We start from the raw sequence: 21,586 nt of genomic DNA on the forward strand, positions 1-21,586 counted from the left end.
ATTCACACTCACATTCACACACTAGGGCCAATTTAGTGTTGCCAATCAACCTATCTCCAGGTGCATGTCTTTGGAGGTGGGAGGAAGCCGGAGTACCCGGAAGGAATCCATACAGTCACGGGGAGAACATGCAAACTTCACACATAAAGACCCCGAGCCCTGGGATCAAACCCAGGACCTTCGCATTGTGAGGCACACGCACAAACCCCTAACTCACCGTACTGCCCCGGTGCAATACTGGTTCTGAAAAATACCAGTATTTTTATTTTTTTTTCCCGGATATGGTGGCGCACCGTCATCACAATGTGACCTTGCTGGTAGAACGAGCAGTGGCACATGTTAAACAATGCACACACATGGAATACTTACAAGTAAAAACAGTTTTTGTGGTCGACTTTGTTTTGAAAAGTTTTGAAAAGTATCGAAATACAAATTGGTACTGGTAGCAAAATATTGGTATATATATATATATATATATATATATATATATATATATATATATATATATATATATATATATATATATATATATATATATATATATATATATATATATATATATATATATATATATGTATGTATGTATGTATGTATGTATGTATGTATGTATGTATGTATGTATGTATGTATGTGTGTGTGTGTATATATATACATATATGTGTAAATATATATATATATATATATATATATATATATATATATATATATATATATATGTATATATACAGTATTAATGTACAGGTAAAAGCCAGTAAATTAGAATATTTTGAAAAACTTGATTTATTTCAGTAATTGCATTCAAAAGGTGTAACTTGTACATTATATTTATTCATTGCACACAGACTGATGCATTCAAATGTTTATTTCATTTAATTTTGATGATTTGAAGTGGCAACAAATGAAAATCCAAAATTCCGTGTGTCACAAAATTAGAATATTGTGTAAGGCTAATACAAAAAAGGGATTTTTAGAAATGTTGGCCAACTGAAAAGTATGAAAATGAAAAATATGAGCATGTACAATACTCAATACTTGGTTGGAGCTCCTTTTGCCTCAATTACTGCGTTAATGCGGCGTGGCATGGAGTCGATGAGTTTCTGGCACTGCTCAGGTGTTATGAGAGCCCAGGTTGCTCTGATAGTGGCCTTCAACTCTTCTGCGTTTTTGGGTCTGGCATTCTGCATCTTCCTTTTCACAATACCCCACAGATTTTCTATGGGGCTAAGGTCAGGGGAGTTGGCGGGCCAATTTAGAACAGAAATACCATGGTCCGTAAACCAGGCACGGGTAGATTTTGCGCTGTGTGCAGGCGCCAAGTCCTGTTGGAACTTGAAATCTCCATCTCCATAGAGCAGGTCAGCAGCAGGAAGCATGAAGTGCTCTAAAACTTGCTGGGAGACGGCTGCGTTGACCCTGGATCTCAGGAAACAGAGTGGACCGACACCAGCTGGACTGCTGCTGAGTGGTCCAAAGTCATGTTTTCTGACGAAAGCAAATTTTGCATTTCCTTTGGAAATCGAGGTCCCAGAGTCTGGAGGAAGACAGGAGAGGCAAAGGATCCACGTTGCCTGAAGTCTAGTGTAAAGTTTCCACCATCAGTGATGGTTTGGGGTGCCATGTCATCTGCTGGTGTCGGTCCACTCTGTTTCCTGAGATCCAGGGTCAACGCAGCCGTCTACCAGCAAGTTTTAGAGCACTTCATGCTTCCTGCTGCTGACCTGCTCTATGGAGATGGAGATTTCAAGTTCCAACAGGACTTGGCGCCTGCACACAGCGCAAAATCTACCCGTGCCTGGTTTACGGACCATGGTATTTCTGTTCTAAATTGGCCCGCCAACTCCCCTGACCTTAGCCCCATAGAAAATCTGTGGGGTATTGTGAAAAGGAAGATGCAGAATGCCAGACCCAAAAACGCAGAAGAGTTGAAGGCCACTATCAGAGCAACCTGGGCTCTCATAACACCTGAGCAGTGCCAGAAACTCATCGACTCCATGCCACGCCGCATTAACGCAGTAATTGAGGCAAAAGGAGCTCCAACCAAGTATTGAGTATTGTACATGCTCATATTTTTCATTTTCATACTTTTCAGTTGGCCAACATTTCTAAAAATCCCTTTTTTGTATTAGCCTTAAGTAATATTCTAATTGTGTGACACACGGAATTTTGGATTTTCATTTGTTGCCACTTCAAATCATCAAAATTAAATGAAATAAACATTTGAATGCATCAGTCTGTGTGCAATGAATAAATATAATGTACAAGTTACACCTTTTGAATGCAATTACTGAAATAAATCAAGTTTTTCAAAATATTCTAATTTACTGGCTTTTACCTGTATATATAGGTCTATATTTATTTTTTTATATTACAAACCCCAGAACCAGTGAAGTTGGCACATTGTGTAAATCGGAAAACTTCTTTACAACTTATATTCAATTGAATAGACTGCAAAGACAAAATATTTAATGTTCAAACTGACGAACAGAATTTTTTTTTTGCAAATAATCATTAACTTAGAATTTAATGGCAGCAACACATTGCAACAATGTTGGCAGAGGGGCATTTTTACCACTGTGTTACATGGCTTTTCCTTTTAGCAACACTCAGTAAATGTTTGGGAACTAAGGAAACCAGTTTTTGAAGCTTTTCAGGTGGAATTCTTTCCCATTCTTGCTTGATGTAAAGCTTAAGTTGTTCAACAGTTGTGGTGTTTTAGGCTTCATAATGTGCCACACATTTTCAATGGGAGACAGGTCTGGACTACAGGCAGGCCAGTCTAGTACCCGCACTCTTTTACTACGAAGCCACGCTGTTGGAACACGTGGCTTGGCATTAACCTGCTGAAATAAGCAGGGGCGTCCATGAAAAAGACGTTGCTTGGATGGCAACATACGTTGCTCCAAAACCTGTATGTACCTTTCAGCATTAATGGCACCTTCACAGATGTGTAAGTTACCCATGTCTTGGGCACTAATACACCCCCACACCATCACAGATGCTGGCTTTTAAACTTTGTGCCTATAACAATCCGGATGGTGCTTTTCCTCTTTGGTGGAGGACACGATGTCCACAGTTTCCAAAAACAATTTGAAATGTGGACTCGTCAGACCACAGAACACTTTTCCACTTTGTATCAGTCCATCTTAGATGAGCTCAGGCCCATCGAAGCCGACGGCGTTTCAGGGTGTTGTTGATAAACGGTTTTCGCCTTGCACAGGAGAGTTTTAACTTGCACTTACAAATGTAGCGACCAACTTTAGTTACTGACAGTGGGTTTCCAAAGTGTTCCTGAGCCCATGTGGTGATATCCTTTACACACTGATGTCGCTTGTTGATGCAGTACAGCCTGAGGGATCGAAGGTCACGGGCTTAGCTGCTTACATGCAGTGATTTCTCCAGATTCTCTGAACCCTTTGATGATATTACGGACCGTAGATGGTGAAATCCCTAAATTCCTTGCAATAGATGGTTGAGAAATGTTTTTCTTAAACTGTTCAACAATTTGCTCACGCATTTGTTGACAAAGTGTTGACCTTCGCCCCATCCTTGTTTGTGAATGACTGAGCATTTCATGGAATCTACTTTTATACCCAATCATGGCACCCACCTGTTCCCAATTTGCCTGTTCACCTGTAGGATGTTCCAAATAAGTGTTTGATGAGCATTCCTCAACTTTCTCAGTCTTTTTTGCCACCTTTCCCAACTTCTTTGTCACGTGTTGCTGGCATCAAATTCTAAAGTTAATGATTATTTGCAAAAAAAAAAAAAAAATTCAGTTTGAACATCAAATATGTTGTCTTTGTAGCATATTCAACTGAATATGGGTAGAAAATGATTTGCAAATAATTGCATTCCGTTTATATTTACATCTAACACAATTTCCCAACTCATATGGAAACGTGGTTTGTATATGTACTGTATACACACACACACACAAAATATATGTATATTAAGTTATAGTACCAATGATTGTCACACACACACTAGGTGTGGTGAAATTATCCTCTGCATTTGACCCATCACCCTTGATCACCCCTTGGGAGGTGAGAGGAGCAGTGAGCAGCAGCGGTGGCCGCGCCCGGGAACCATTTTGGTGATTTAACCCCCAATTCCAACCCTTGACGCTGAGTGTCACGCAGGGAGGTAATGGGTCCCATTTTTACATGTTTAAAGCGTAGTAAAAAAGTAGCAGCTCAAAGTCCGAAAACTACGATACATCATATAACCAGCATCAGTTTGAAAGTTGTAGAGACAAGATAATAATGATAAGCATTACTGGGATTGTGCCCTGTAACCTGGAGCGACAACAGACAAAAACAAAATCAATACCATGCGCGCACAATTGCTTCAATTTTTTTTTTTTTTTTACCAGTATCATCATTGTGCCTTCATGTTTCTTGAATATGGATTGGAAAGTTGGTAGCCGGCGAATCAATTGTTCACACGATGAGAGGCGAGTCCTGGGAGACTATGGTACACACGCCTGCTGCTGCAGGAAAAAAAAAAGTCTTTAGCGCCTCTCTCCTGACATTTGACAACGTGTAAACACTTTAATGACTACTTGACTCACATGATCGAGCTGGTGTTGCCGCGTGGGAATGTTTATTGTGGGCATTTGCCACACCCCCTCCCCTGCTATTACCTTTTAACGGGAGCCGTTTTAATTGACACGGAGACTGTAGTTATTAAAGAAGGTTGTAAGCTGGTAGGACGCGGTCATATTTCTAATATTAGCACAGCTAATTAGTGAGCAAATATTCTGCAGAAATCAATGGTCAACTTTTACAACTGTGCCATCAGCAGTGTCCTCACTTACGGATTTTTAGTGTGGTTCGCTAGCCGCACTAAAGCGAACCAACAGGCCCTCCAGCGAGTGGTTAAAGCGGCGGGGAAAATTACAAGGACGATACTCCCAGAGATGAGTGCCATGTACACAACTCGCTGCCTAAAGCGAGTGCACAACATCCTGAAGGACAGATACCACCCAGCACATGGCCTCTTCAACCTGCTACCCTCTGGAAGGAGGTATAGATCGATTCGCGCCAGGACCACCAGAATGTCTCACAGTCTGTATCCCCAGGCTGTGAGACTGCTAAATGAACAGCCTGCCCCTTTGCTGCCCCGGACCATCTTATTACCTCACTCTTCACCACCTCAATAATTGTGCTCTGGACATTGCATTGCTGCAACACCCATCAGACATCTGACTGTTCCCACCCCCATGTCCCTCTTATCGTGATCTTCCTGACAATGCTAAAATGCTAAAATGTAAACTATTGTCAACCTGCACATCAATGCAGTTTCTATGCCGCTGGACAAAGCTCAAACAAAATCTTGTTGTTCATGTATGACTTAAGTGTTATTATGACAATGACAATAAAGGAATTGATTGATCAATCAATCAATCAATCAATGTTTATTTATATAGCCCTAAATCACAAGTGTCTCAAAGGGCTGCACAAGCCACAACGACATCCTCGGTACAAAGCCCACATAAGGGCAAGGAAAAACTCACCCCAGTGGGACGTCGATGTGAATGACTATGAGAAACCTTGGACAGGACCGCATATGTGGGTAACCCCCCCCCCCCTCTCAGGGAGACCGAATGCAATGGATGTCGAGTGGGTCTGACATAATATTGTGAGAGTCCAGTCCATAGTGGATCCAACATAATAGTAAGAGTCCAGTCCATAGTGGGGCCAGCAGGACACCATCCCGAGCGGAGACGGGTCAGCAGCGCAGAGATGTTCCCAGCCGATGCACAGGCGAGCGGTCCACCCCAGGTCCCGACTCTGGACAGCCAGCACTTCATCCATGGCCACCGGACCTGTGCCCCCCCCCCCCTCCCCCCCCCCCCCCCCCTCCCCCCCCTCCACAAGGAAGAGGGGAGCAGAGGAGAAAAGAAAAGAAACTGCAGATCAACTGGTCTAAAAGGGGGGTCTATTTAAAGGCTAGTGTCATGTCTGTGTGATCATGTTTTTGTTTTGGTCATGTTCGGTTTTGTTTTTGGACTTTTTGTGCACTTTTGTTTTGTCACCATAGCAACCATTAGTTTTCACCTGTCACGTCACGCACCTGTTTCACGTTTTGAGTCACGCACCTGTTTTCGTTAATCATGTCTGTAGTATTTAAGTTCATTGTTTTCAGTTTGTCTTTCTGGTGACATCCCACAATTATGCTCTACAGACTCTTCATCCTCTTAGATCCTGCTTCATGTCCCATGCCAAAAATAAGTTTTTGTTCCATGTTTATAGTCTTTTTGGTTTCATAGTTTGTTCTCCGCCATTGTGCGCGCCTTTTGTTTACTTCCTTTTGTTTTAGTAATTTTAAAATAAATTATGTACTTACATTCCCGTCTCGCCCGAGCCAACTTTCCGTTGCATCCCGGAAAAGCAAACACCCTGGACCAAGTCTTGACAGCTAGAGTATACAAATGAGTTTTAAGATGGGACTTAAATGCTTCTACTGAGGTAGCATCTCTAATTGTTACCGGGAGGGCATTCCATAGTACTGGAGCCCAAATAGAAAACGCTCTATAGCCCGCACACTTTTTTTTTTTGAATTGATTGATTGATTGATTGATTGATTTTTACCGTCAAGTTTATTTAGTTGTTTTAATAATCAATTTTTGGCAATTGAATCGTTTCATAACATTTCATAACATTTAGATAGAAACCGTTTAATCATAAATTACTTTTAACGTCTTTTGGGCCTGCAAATTCCTTAATGATTTGCTGATTATTAGCTTTTGTTCTGCAGCTTCCTGGCTCATTTGTCAGCGCGTTCATGGCCACACGCTTATCCTCTTTTCTTTTCGGCACACCACCAGAGACCATCCTGGGGAAAACAGACAAACAGCAATTTTCTTCGATGTCAAATGGTTTTGAAAAATCAATCTTCCCCGAGTGCTGACAATCATAACGCCATATCATCCACGACGTGTAAGCCTCATCCTTTCTTGCTCTTTTGCATCTATATTCCCGTAAGAATATACTTCTAGGTCTGCATTTTTTTTTCTCTAAAAAAGTCCAGTTCTTGACTGGTGTGGTTCCGAACCTGTGGATCATTCAGATGCATTTTCTACTGAAGGTCTTAACCTTTGCTTAACCCTTGGGCAGACCTGGGGCCTTTATGTTTTTTTTTAAATTTGTTATAGTATTTGAAGATAACATCATGCAACAGTGTATTCATTTTAAAGGTTCGCGGGATGAAATATGGAGTTGCAAAGGAATTACTCCTAAAAATTGCATTGTCCGTTCTTTGTTAAGTTATTTTTAGCAACAGCGATTGAGTGTGCATTAGTGTTGTCCCGATACCAATATTTTGGTACCGGTACCAATACCAAAATTATTTCGATACTTTTCTGTACTTTTCGTTACTTTTCTAAATAAAGGGGACCACAAAAAATGGCATTATTGGCTTTATTTTAACAAACAATCTTAGGGTACATTAAAACATATGTTTCTTATTGCAAGTTTGTCCTTGAACAAAATAGTGAACATACAAGACAACTTGTCTTTTATTAGTAAGTAAACAAACAAAGGCTCCTAATTAGTCTGCTGACATATGCAGTAACATATTGTGTAATTTTCCATTCTATTATTTTGTCAATATTATTAAGGACAAGTGGTAGAAAATGAATTATTAATCTACTTGTTCATTTACCGTTAATATCTGCTTACTTTCTCTTTAAACAGTCTAAACTTCTGTAAAAATGTGATAATCATTTATTCTTCTGTTGTTTGGATGCTTTACATTAGTTTTGGATGATACCACAGATTTGGGTATCAAGCCGATGCCAAGTCGTTACAGGATCATACATTGGTCATATTCAAAGTCCTCATGTGTCCAAGGACATACTTCCCTAGTTTATAAACATAATGTAATTTTTTTTTAAACAAAAGAAGATGTTGTGATGCCAAAAAATATCGACGTAATCCAAGTAGTATCGACTACATACGCTATTGTACTTGGTATCATTACAGTGGATGTTAGGTGTAGATCCACCAATGGCGTTTGTTTACATTTTGACGCCGGTGAGCTACGGTGTGTAGTGAAGCATGTTTAGCTATTCCTCGTCCTGCAGGGATGATACTTGTAAGAAACTTACTTTATTTGTCGCCATGGAGGCGAGGATTAGTGATTTAGAAGTAGCTACAACACTGCCGACGGCAGATGGACGTTAGCCGCTAGCTAGCTAGCCATGTCTTAAATCACCTCTTCCTGAGGGCATTTAAGTGTTATAACTTCAACTTTATTGTCAGTTTTTAAGCCAACATGCGTCCGTTTTACCTTTTTTGTCTACACACTGTGTCTGTTTGTAAGTACTCCGTGATTGTGCGCTGCCGAACATGCTCTTTTGCTCGTAAACCAGCAATGACATGACGTGACAACGACGGGGGCGTGGGGGGGTGCGGGACCGGTACTTTTCAGAGGCGGTATAGTACCGAATATGATTCATTAGTATCGCGGTACTATACTAATACCGGTATATCGTACAACCCTAGTGTGTATACATTGGAGTTCCCCAGGACCCTTTTGTCCCCCATTGACTCCCTTCTAGAATGGCCATTTTTTTGTTATTGTCAATACGTGGACTTTGGGGTTTTGTGTTATCCCGGAATGCAAAGGAAATTTGGGGTGAGCAAGGCGTGAAGGTAAGTACACATTTACTTAAACTATGGATGTCCGATAATGGCTTTTTGCCGATATCCGATATTCCGATATTGTCCAACTCTTTAATTACCGACACCGATATCAACCGATATATACAGTCGTGGAATTAACACATTATTATGCCTAATTTGGACAACAAGGTATGGTGAAGATAAGGTACTTTAAAAAAAAAATAAAATAAGATAAATAAGTTAAAAACATTTTCTTGAATAAAAAAGAAAGTAAAACAATATAAAAACAGTTACATTGAAACTAGTAATTAATGAAAATGAGTAAAATTAATTGTTAAAGGTTAGTACTATTAGTGGACCAGCAGTACGCACACTCATGTGTGCTTACGGACTGTATCCCTTGCAGACTGTATTGATATATATTGATATATAATGTAGGAACCAGAATATTAATAACAGAAAGAAACAACCCTTTTGTGTGAACACACATTATTATTATGCCTAATTTGGACAACCAGGTATGGTGAAGATAAGGTACTTTAAAAAATTTTTTATAAGATAAATAAGTTAAAAACATTTTCTTGAATAAAAAAGAAAGTAAAACAATATAAAAACAGTTACATTGAAACTAGTAATTAATGAAAATGAGTAAAATTAACTGTTAAAGGTTAGTACTATTAGTGAACCAGCAGCACGCACAATCATGTGTGCTTACGGACTGTATCCCTTGCAGACTGTATTGATATATATTGATATATAATGTAGGAACCAGAATATTAATAACAGAAAGAAACAACCCTTTTGTGTGAATGAGTGTGAATGAGTGTAAATGGGGAAGGAAGGCTTTTTGGGTTGGTGCACTAATTGTAAGTGTATCTTGTGTTTTTATGTTGATTTAATTAAAAAACAAAAAAAAACAAAAAAACAAAAACAAAAAAAAACAAACGATACCGATAATAAAAAAACCGATACCGATAATTTACAATATTACATTTTAACGATATTATCGGACATCTCTAATTTAAACACTAACAAACTACAAAAAAGGAAGCAAACAAAAGGCGCGCACAATGGCGGAGAACAAACTTGGCTAATGAAACAAAAACGTGCACAAAGGCAGAGATTATGAACATAAAAACGAAAACAACACTTACTGTGGCGTGAAACAGCATGAGAACTATGGCATGGAACTATGGCTTGGTAGCAGAGGTAAACAGAGATAGTAAGGATGGCTTGGTAGCAGAGGTAAACAGAGATAGTAAGGATAATGTCACCAGGACGATCAACAGAAACAGACAGGCTTAAAGGCCTACTGAAACCCACTATTACCGACCACGCAGTCTGATAGTTTATATATCAATGATGAAATCTTAACATTGCAACACATGCCAATACGGCCGGGTTAGCTTACTAAAGTGCAATTTTAAATTTCTCGCGAAATATCCTGCTGAAAACGTCTCGGTATGATGACGCCGGTACGTGACGTCACAGATTGTAGAGGACATTTTGGGACAGCATGGTGGCCAGCTATTAAGTCGTCTGTTTTCATGGCAAAATTCCACAGTATTCCGGACATCTGTGTTGGTGAATCTTTTGCAATTTGTTCAATGAACAATGGAGACAGCAAAGAAGAAAGCTGTAGGTGGGAAGCGGTGTATTGCGGGCGGCTGCAGCAACACAAACACAGCCGGTGTTTCATTGTTTACATTCCCGAAAGATGACAGTCAAGCTTTACCATTGGCCTGTGGAGAACTGGGACAACAGAGACTCTTACCAGGAGGACTTTGAGTTGGATGCGCAGACGCGGTACTGGGAGTACGCATGCAGCTGCGGCTTCCAAACATTTGATCGCTTGCCCGTACGTGCGTGCCGCTATGTGCATGTCACGTACGTAACTTTGGGGAAATATATGTGCTGTATGAACTTTGGGGAGGCGAACGGTACTTTGGGCTGTGGGATTGAGTGTGTTGTGCAGGTGTTTGAGTTGTATTGGCGGGTTATATGGACGGGAGGGGGGAGGTGTTTGTTATGCGGGATTAATTTGTGGCATATTAAATATAAGCCTGGTTGTGTTGTGGCTAATAGAGTATATATATGTCTTGTGTTTATTTACTGTTTTAGTCATTCCCAGCTGAATATCAGGTCCCACCCGCCTCTCACAGCATCTTCCCTATCTGAATAGCTCCCACTGCCCTCTATTCCTTCACTCTCACTTTCCTCATCCTCGAATCTTTCATCCTCGCTCAAATTAATAGGGAAATCGTCGCTTTCTCGATCCGAATCGCTCTCGCTGCTGGTGGCCATGATTGTAAACAATGTGCAGATGTGAGGAGCTCCACAACCTGTGACGTCACGCGCATATCGTCTGCTACTTCCGGTACAGGCAAGGCTTTTTTATCAGCGACCAAAAGTTGTGAACTTTATTGTCGATGTTCTCTACTAAATCCTTTCAGAAAAAATATGACAATATCGCGAAATGATCAAGTATGACACATAGAACGGACCTGCTATCCCCGTTTAAATAAGAAAATGGCATTTCAGTAGGCCTTTAAATAGCAGTGACATGATTAGTGACAGGTGTGCGAGTGCAAAGCGTGAGACAGGTGCGTGACATGAGGACAGGTGAAAACTAATGGGTAGTCATGGAAACAAAAACAATGGAGCGTAAACAGAAACTAAAGAGTCCAATAACTAAACAAAACAAAACATGATCCAAAAGACATGACAGTTATATACTGTATGTGGAACCTCGATTCACAAACCCCTCTATTGGCGTTCTTTTCGGTCTACGAGCGCTTTTGATCGAGCTAAATATGCCTCGGCTATTCAATTATTCATTTATTTATTCATTTTGTGTGACGCTTGAAGCGCTATAGGGGCTTCCATGCCTTCCTCTATGCGCCATTTTGAACAAACGGGCCCCCAACGTCACATCTTGTTTACATATTTGCAGGGAGTAAAAGGCTGAGGTGGCGTTAACGGCACATGGATCGGCTCACAAATATGGAAGGAACTAGTCCCCAATTGAAACAACAAAAAGGACGCTCACTGATTATGTTTGCTGACTTTGCCAAAGGGGTTAAATAACTTTGTAAGGACAGAGAGAAAGTGCAAGACCAGGTGGAAAGGCTGTTGCTCGTTTGGATAAATGAGAAGCAGTTAGCCGGCAATAGCATTTCTGAGGTTATCATTTCTGAGAAATGACTATGCTGGAACCCAGCACGGAAGAACAATTTAAGACAAACCGTGGGTGTTAAAAAGTTCCGTGCAGCATGGCGAGGCTGCTCAGACAAAGCTGTTGCTTTAAGAATTTAATGTGAAGTAAAGTGAATTACATTTATATTTTTCTCAAGTGACTCAAAGCGCTTTACATAGTGAAACCCAATATCTAAGTTACATTTAAACCAGTGTGGGTGGCACTGGGAGAAGGTGGGTAAAGTGTCTTGCCCAAGGACACAACGGCAGTGACTAGGATGGCGGAAGCGGGGATCGAACCTGTAACCCTCAAGTTGCTGGCACGGCCGCTCTACCAACCGAGCTATACCGTCCCAATCAGCGAAGGGGTCTTTCTACCTTGGTAAGTTTTTAACTGTGATAAGACCGGACTTTTTTTTGAAAAACATACCAGAGGGAACCTTTATTACCGCAAAAGAGAATGCAGTTCCGGGACACATGCCGATGGAGGACTGCTTCACACTGCTAGTTTGTGCTAGCGCTAGAGGTGGGCCAAAGGTGACGCTATGCATGCTTACCACTCCCAGACTGTTCAACAAATGCCACAAATATTCAAGGACACAAGGTGTTGGGGAGGAGACCCTTCCCCATGTGGAGGAGTTCAAGTACCTCGGAGTCTTGTTCACGAGTGAGGGAAGAGTGGATCGTGAGATCGACAGGTGCGGCGTCTTCAGTAATGCGGCCGCTGTATCGACCCGTTGTGGTGAAGAAGGAGCTGAGCCGGAAGGCAAAGCTCTCAATTTACCGGTCGATCTACGTTCCCATCCTCACATATGGTCATGAGCTTTGGGTTATGACCGAAAGGACAAGATCACGGGTACAAGAGGCCTGAAATGAGTTTCCTCACTCGGGTGGCGGGTCTCTCCCCTTAGAGATAGGGTGAGCTTTGCCATCTGAGGGGAGCTCAAAGTAAAGCTGCTAATCCTCCACATCGAGAGGAGCCAGATGAGGTGGTTTGGGCATCTGGTCAGGATGCCACCCGAACGCCTCCCTAGGGAGGTGTTTCGGGCACGTCCGACTGGTAGGAGGCCACAGTGCACGTTGGGAAGACTATGTCTCCCGGCTGGTCTGGGAACGCCTCGGGATCCCCCGGCAGGAGCTGGACCAAGTGGCTGAGTAGAGGGAAGTCTGGGCGACCCGACCTTGGATAAGCGGAAGAAGATGGATGGATGGATGGACAAGGTGAAATCATTTTTGTTTTTTGTTTTTTATTGTAGCTACATTGTTTGGCAACATTTTGGAGTGCACCAAAGGCACTTTTGTGTGTGTGCGGACAAATTGACAGTCAAGATTGCTGTTGTTGTAGTTTGGATAAAAAAGGAGATTGTTGAGCCATTACTACCATGTTTGGGTATGTGTGTATTCGCCGCTGGCTGGCTCTCTGCAGTGGTCACTCAGAGCGTTTCACGCTTGAATGCGCCATCGTGACATATCTTAGTTCAGAAGTCGGCAACCCATAATGTTGAAAGAGCCATATTGGACCACAAATACAAAAAAGTAATCGGTCTGGAGACGCAAAAAAAAATTAAAAGACTTATATAAGTGTTATAATGATGGCAATACATGATGTAAGTGTCTATATTAGCTATATTAGCCTACTATCAAAATGAATGTGTCGCAGGCTGACACAAATCTTTGTTGACAGAAATGTTGAAATGTAATATTTATTCTACACATTTTTACAACATTGTAAAACATTAGTAAAACTTCTCAGAGGGTGAGATAACTCCTGGAAATGACTGTCTTAGAATGGCCAAAAAGTATAGATGTGTGTGTCCAAGTTAAAGGAAATGGTCGGCTGTCTTCTTCTAATGGATATATTACAATCTTTGCAAACTGGGTAACGTTTGCTGTGGTCTGGAACAACATGGCAAACTGTGGAGGGGGGCGTGGCCTGCGGGCCTGCAGCAAAGCGGGGTGTACCAGGGATGGCCTCGAAGTCAGAGACAGGTGCGTAGATGGCCCAGGTGGGCCTTATTATCTAATCACCTGTCGCTATGTTTAAGCAGCAGCCGGGGAGGAGAGGTGGTTGGAGCTGGGGGAGAGTGAGAGCACGACGAATATTCACGAAAAAGACGATTGCTAAAAAGCACTAAGAGACTTGTTGGGAAAAATAAGACTGTCTTGAAACGATGAAACGGGCTCGCCTGGAATTGCTTGGTGGTCTGGAGAACCCACGGGAAGGCAAATTCCACACAGACAAACAACTATCAGAAATGCAGCCAATATTACATACAGATAATGTGTCATGAAACATGGAAAAATAAATCAAATACACATGGGACATAAGTAAAGGAAATTAAATGAGCTCAAATATACCTACAAACGAGGCATAATGATGCAATAGCATGTTAGCATGGATTAGCTTGCAGTCATGCACTGACCAAATATGCCTGATTAGCACTCCAACAAGTCAATAACATCAACAAAGCTCACTTTTGTGCATTCACGCACAGCATAAAACGTTCGGTGGACAAAATGAGACAAAGGAGTGGCCATAAAACCCGTCTTTCTGTGGCAGCGTCGGCGAAAGTTGTACATGTAAACAAACTGTTGCGTCACAGTCCACACAACGCTGAGTTCAAGGGCCGCTGACACAACGGCGCTCGCCAAATACTCTCATCAGTGAAGCATACACACACACATATTAAACAGTGGTCTTTCTAACAATTAGGAAGGTTTGTATCGTGTTTGTCCTCAAACAGAAACCATATTACAACAAAAAACATTTTTCACCCCATTTCTTTTCCATTTTCCATACATTTTTGAAAAAGCTCCATGGAGCCACCAGGGTGCCGCTGAAGAGCCGCATGTGGCTCAAGAGATGTGAATCACGACACAAACTTGTTGACTCAGATTTTCTGTCACTTCCTACAGTAATTTCATGAACTTGATCAATTAAAAATACTCCTTTGTGTGTCTTGTTTAAAAATATTTCCAACAATACCAACCTTTTTAATATGGGGTAAATACAAAGAAAGTTATGACATTTTTAACAAAAAAGGTCACACCGAAAATCTTGAACCCAATTGACTTTGTATTGAACAGCTTGACCATAAATTTTCACTGGGTTATAAAACGCATTACTTCTTTAATATTTATCACAGGAAAATGATACCTATATCACTGAAATCGTCTTAACAAGACCTGTCTGATAATAATGGTTTCATTTAAATGAATTAATTTTTAAAGTTTTACACACATGATAATTTGATACACATACAGTATATATACACATTATCGTGTCTTCAAAGAGTGCATTTTGTAATATGAAATATGGACTTTTGTCGAGGCTAGAACCAATTATACATGTTTACATTGTTTCTTATGGGGAAATCTCTATCAATATATGAATGTTTTGGTTGGCGAACCATGTTCAAGAATCAATAATCAATAATTTGACCCCTCAACCACAAGCTATTGCATGATAGTGCCATGGAGTACCATATATTGACATTTGACGCATAGTTGCTTCGAATCTGCCAACAATTTATATGTAATAAAAATGATGTTGGTGAGTTGGTTGTGAAATAAGAGCTGTGTGGATGTGGTTACAAAAATATCATGTGTGCGTGCTCAAATATTGCATAATTTGTGTTTTTGCCAATAAAAATAATAAATAAATAATTTAAAAAAAATAAAAAAATTAAATATATATGTTTTTTATTTTATTTTAATTTTTATATGTATATATATATATATATATATAAATATATATATATATATATATATATATATATATATATATATATATATATATATATACTGTAAAAAAAAAAAAAGTATATATAAATAATATATATATATATATATATATATATATATATATATATATATATATATATAAATAATATATATATATCTATATATATATATATATAGGCCCGCGGGCCTTGACTTTGACACCCCTGTCTTAAGGGGTCGGGGAGTGATGTTTACACAACCTAGCATCACACCGCCACACGAGCTGGCATCTGATAGCCTCACCCTCCCTGAAACCTCTCCCTCATCTGGGTTACGGAACCAATCCACGTGCCGGGATCCAACCGGCGGCCATGAATCCCCATTGATTGAGAATTAAATCAAGCAAAAGTGCTGTCAACTGTGTGTCCAGTGCAGCTCTCAAAGTGTTTGGGAGTAAGGTTGACACAGCGTACGATCGCAGAGCCACACCAGCTAGCATCCGTGACAAATTTGTGCTGAAAAAAAATCCTGATTATTTTTAGACGTCCTCTTCTGGACTGGAAGTGTTGAGTTTGCATTTAATAATAATCATATCGTAACCATAAGCCTCTTTGTTTATATGTGTGATGAAAATGAACAGTGATCTTGAACAAGCGTGACAGAAAAGGTAAAGGTGTGGTGAAATTACCCTCTGCATTTGACCCATCCCCTTGTTCCACCCCCTGGGAGGTGAGGGGAGCAGTGAGCAGCAGCGGTGGCCGCGCTCGGTAATCATTTTGGTGATTTAACCCCCAATTCCAACCCTTGATGCTGAGTGCCAAGCAGGGAGGTAATGGGTCCCATTTTTATAGTCTTTGGTATGACTCGGCCGGGGTTTGAACTCACGACCTACCGATCCCAGCGCGGACACTCTAACCACTAGGCAGGTACAACATCCCAATTCCATCGTTCATGTTAATGAGCCAGTCATTAGATATGGTTCGTGAGTGAATATCTACTGATCTCAGGGCGGACACTCTAACCACAAGGCCACTGAGCAACTGGCCTTGTGGTTAAAAGCAATGGATGAATGGAGGACGTTAAGTAAAGTCTACTGCAGGTCTTTTGTCATTCTTGTTGATGTTCTTTGGAGAGCTTTCCTGGAATTGAAATGTACTGTTAATGTATTCTCGCAAAGTACTTTCAAGTATGAAGAGGATCTACAGAAGTGGTGTTAAACGTACGGATCAGGCCCGCAAACAGGTTGTATGCGGCCCGCGGGATGAGTTTGCTAAGTATAAAAATGAGCGGAAATTTTTGAATGAAAAAAAAACTGCTGTTCTAAATGTTGCCCACTAGATGTCGCAATAGCAATTCATTGTATCTTTGTCGATGACGCTACATATGTAAAAAATAAATAAACCACATGATGTTAGAGCACCAGTTGAGGAAAATGATCAAACTACATAAATAACATCCTGTAATTCAGTGTTTTTCAACCTTTTTTGAGCCAAGGCACATTTTTTTCGTTGAAAAAAATCCGAAGGCACACCAACAGCAGAAAACATTAAAAAAAATTGACCTCGATATTGACAATAAAAAGTAGGGATGTCCGATAATGGCTTTTTTGCCGATATCTGATATTTCGATATTGTCCAACTCTTAATTACCGATACTGATATCAACCGATATCAACCGATATATACAGTCGTGGAATTAACACATTATTATGCCTAATTTGGACAACAAGGTATGGTGAAGCTAAGGTCCTTTTTAAAAAAATGTAATAAAATAAATTAAGATAAATAGATTGAAAACATTTTATTGAATAAAAAAGAAAGTAAAACAATATAAAAACAGTTACATAGAAACTAGTAATTTATGAAAATGAGTAAAATTAACTCTTAAAGGTTAGTACTATTAGTGGACCAGCAGCACGCACAATCATGTGTGCTTACGGACTGTATCCCTTGCAGACTGTATTGATATATATTGATATATAATGTAGGAACCGGAATATTAACAACAAAAAGAAACAACCCTTTTGTGTGAATGAGTGTGAATGAGTGTAAATGGGGGAGGGAGTTTTTTGGGTTGGTGCACTAATTGTAAGTGTATCTTGTGTTTTTTATGTTGATTTAATTGAAAACAACAACAACAACAAAAACGATACCGATAATAATAAAACCGATACCGATATTTTCCGATATTACATTTTAAAACATTTATCGGCCGATAATATCGGCAGGCCGATACTATTGGACATCTCAAATAAAAAGTCGACGTCGCAATTGTTGAATATGAATTTAAACCATAACCAACCATGCGCCACTATACTTGTCTCAAAGTACCGTCACAACCTGTCACATCACGCCGTGACTTGTTTTGAGTTTTTTGGTGTTTTCCTGTGTGTAGTGTTTTAGTTCTTGTCTTGTGCTCCTATTTTGGTGGCTTTTCCTGTTTTGTTGGTATTTTCCTGTAGTAGTTTCATGTCCTCCTTTGAGCGATATTCCTCACACCTGCTTTGTTTTAGCAATCAAGACATTTTCAGTTGTTATCCTTCTTTGTGTGAACATTGTTGATTGTCATGTCATGTTCGGATGTACTTTGTGGACGCCATCTCTGCTCCACGCACAGTAAGTCTTTGCTGTCGTCCAGCATTCTGTTTTTGTTTACTTTGTAGCCAGTTCAGTTTTAGTTTGGTTCTGCATAGCCTTCCCTAAGCTTCAATGCCTTTATTTAGCGGCACTCACCCTGTTGTTTATTTTTGGTTTAAGCATTAGATACCTTTTTACCTTCACACTGCCTCCCGCTGTCGTCTTCATATTGTGATCATGACAAACCATGTTCCCGAAGTCTACAAAGCAATTAGCTACCTGCTGCCACCTACTGATATGGAAGAGAATACCATGGTTACTTTGCCCAGCTCTAGGCAGCACAGACACTCAACAACAGCACTTTATTTGCGGATTGTAATTACTGGTTTGCAAAAAATATTTTTAACCCAAATAGGTGAAATTACATAATCTCCCACGGCACACCAGACTGTATCTCACTGTACACTAGTGTGTCGCGACACAGTGGTTTTAAAAGACACTGATGTAAATATTTTTTTATCTTGATAGATTGAAAATGAACACCAATGAGTTGACTGGTGAACATTATCACATAATTTATTCAGAAAGTATATATAACGACAAAAAAAGATAGAATACTATTAACTGCAACATGTAAGTGTAAAAAACAAACAAACAACGACATTATGATTTGTACATTTTCAGAATGTGCTTGTTCTATTTTTAAACAAAGAAAACAATCTGAATTTGTCTTTATTTTTAAGTTATTGTGCCGTGATTTTACCAGTCCGGCCCACTCGGGAGTAGATTTTTTTCTCCATGTGGCCCCCCGATCTAAAATGAGTTTGACACCCCTGCTCTACAGTATGTCTGAACGTCTTACCTTGGAAGGCCTAACTTATCTCCAATTGTGCACACCGTTGCATGTGAAACCACCATGGAGCCGCTTCATAATGTTTTGTGAAAAGACTGTAATATTAAAAAGAATAAGGTCATTCCAGACTTTTCTCTGCGGGCTTTTTCAAAGTTATAGAAGCAGATTTAGCGTGTGTGTGTGTGTGTTTTTTTTTTCTGTAATTATACGATGCAAAGCAACTATTTTTTTTCTGCTCGTCTTTTAGTGCACACTAACGGTATCATTCTTGTGTAGCCTGGAATAGACAATTGGGTAATAACCCTTCATTTCTTTCTCGGTAAAAGCTTTTTCCTTACTGCTTTTGGCAATTTGAGATGCCTTTCTTTCAACATGCTGGGTTCTCTCCAGCTGGGAAAATAAAGCTTCTGGAACTAACAAATCTCTTTCTTTTTCAGTGCTATTGCCTCTGTCGTTTGTCTTGTTCCCGTGATGGACTTATTTGTTTTTTGAATAAATAAATAACATACCATACCATACCAACTTTATTTATAAAGCCCTTTAAAAACAAGCACAGTTGAAAAACAAAGGGCTGTACACCACAAAGAAATAGAGGCAAAGGACAGACTAAAAAATAACATTTAAAACAGAAATAAAAATACACATTGAAAAAGCAAATATAAATTACCCTAAGAACAATTTGTTAGATAAAAACAGTTTCAAAGTTAAAAACAGTTAAAAAAGTTAAAAGCCAAAAACAGTTTAAAGTCTCATGCTGGGTTAAAAACCAGGGAATAAAAATGGGTTTTAAGAAGGGTCTTAAAAGTAGCCAAAGAAGGGGCCTGTCTCACATGGAGAGGGAGATTGTTCCAAAGTTTGGGACCCGCAACAGAGATTAGACAATATTTAACATTGTTAAATATTGTTTGGCTTTGGACCATCATCCAGTATTAAGCATCTCATACAAAACAAACTCATCTTTTTAAACATTTTGCATGCATTTTAGATGTAAATACACTATAATGCCAAAAGTATTTGGTCACCTGCCTTGACTCACATATGAACTTGAAGTGCCATCCCATTCCTAACCCATAGGGTTCAATATGATGTCGGTCCACCTTTTGCAGCTATCACAGCTTCAACTCTTCTGGGAAGGCTGTCCGCAAGGTTGCGGAGTGTGTTTATAGGAATTTTCCACAATTCTTCCAAAAGCGCATTGGTGAAGTCACACACTGATGTTGGTCGAGAAGGCCTGGCTCTCAGTCTCCGTTCTAATTCATCCCAAAGGTGTTTCTATCGAGCTTAGGTCAGGACTCTGTGCAGGCCAGTCAAGTTCATCCACACCAGACTCTTTCATCCACGTCTTTATGGACCTTGCTTCGTGCACTGGTGCACAGTCATGTTGGAAGAGGAAGGGGCTCGCTCCAAACTCCGCTCCGAGTGTGAAACTCCGCAACCTTGTGGACAGCCTTCCCAGAAGAGTTGAAGCTGTAATAGCTGCAAAAGGTGGACCGACATCATATTGAACCCTATGGGTTAGGAATGTGATGGCATTTCACGTTCATATGTGAGTCAAGGCAGGTGGCCGAATACTTTTGGCAATATCGTGTATGTACATTTGATAGATTTCAGATCACATTAATGCTCATTCTACATTTAACTTCCTCTTTGAGGTTTATTAATAATCTTCACATGTTGTTAAAAGTGACAAAAGTTATGGAAGCTCGTTTCCGCCACAAAAACAATAAAAAATAAAATAAAAATACCGCAATCGTAAATCATAATTATGAGACAAGAAAGTTGAAATTATTAGATAAAATGTCATAAATATGACATAAAAAGTCCAAATTATATATGAGATGAAATCATGACTTTTTATCTTCTAACCATTCTTTTTTTTAATCTCATAATAAAGATAGATAAAAAGACATACATAAAAATATAATAAATATGATATTTTATCTCAAGAAAGTCAAAATTATGAGATTATCTCATAATTATGACCTTTTATCTCATAACTCTAACTTTTTATCTTAATAATTTGACTTTCCCCCTAATATTTATGACCTTATCTCATAATGATGACTGTTTTCATATGTTTGTGACCATCTTATCTCATAATTATAACTTTCTGCTCATAATTTTGACCTTTTATCTCATAGTTATGACTTTTTATCTAATAATTTTGATATTTTATCTCATTCAACTATACCATACTGCCTTTTCAGAGGCAGTATAGTACTGAATATGATTCCTTAGTATCGCGGTACTATACTAATACCGGTATACCGTACAACCCTAGTGCAGTGTTGCCAACTCCTCAGCAAGGAAAGTAGCTATTGGCTGCCCTAAAAGTCGCGAGAAGTTGCCAGATGATGTCATTGCCTCATTTGCATAATTTATGCCAATGGATGCTGTAGGATAGATACAAAAGTGAGTTTAACAAAAAAAAATGCTCATGATTCTTAATTGTTGTTTTTATCCAATTTTGTTTGCCTTGAAAAATGTTAGCGATCAAAAGAATGGAAAGTTGTGATATTCACTCACGAAACCATATCTAATGACTGGCTCATTAACATGAACGATGGATTTGGGACGTTGTACCTGCTCAGTTCAGGTTCAGGTCAGTGGTT

The 21,586-nt window shown here is 39.6% G+C and overlaps 1 protein-coding gene across 2 annotated transcripts in view; it reads left to right on the plus strand.

Moving 5' to 3' along the window:
- LOC133613725 (neuroligin-4, X-linked-like) overlaps positions 1–21,586 on the plus strand; it is a 139,595-nt gene that overhangs the window by 97,413 nt on the left and 20,596 nt on the right. The gene's annotated exons all lie outside the window — the stretch shown is intronic.

Source organism: Nerophis lumbriciformis, linkage group LG13 (genome assembly GCF_033978685.3).
Source record: "Nerophis lumbriciformis linkage group LG13, RoL_Nlum_v2.1, whole genome shotgun sequence".
In the NCBI taxonomy this organism is placed as follows: Eukaryota; Metazoa; Chordata; class Actinopteri; order Syngnathiformes; family Syngnathidae; genus Nerophis; species Nerophis lumbriciformis.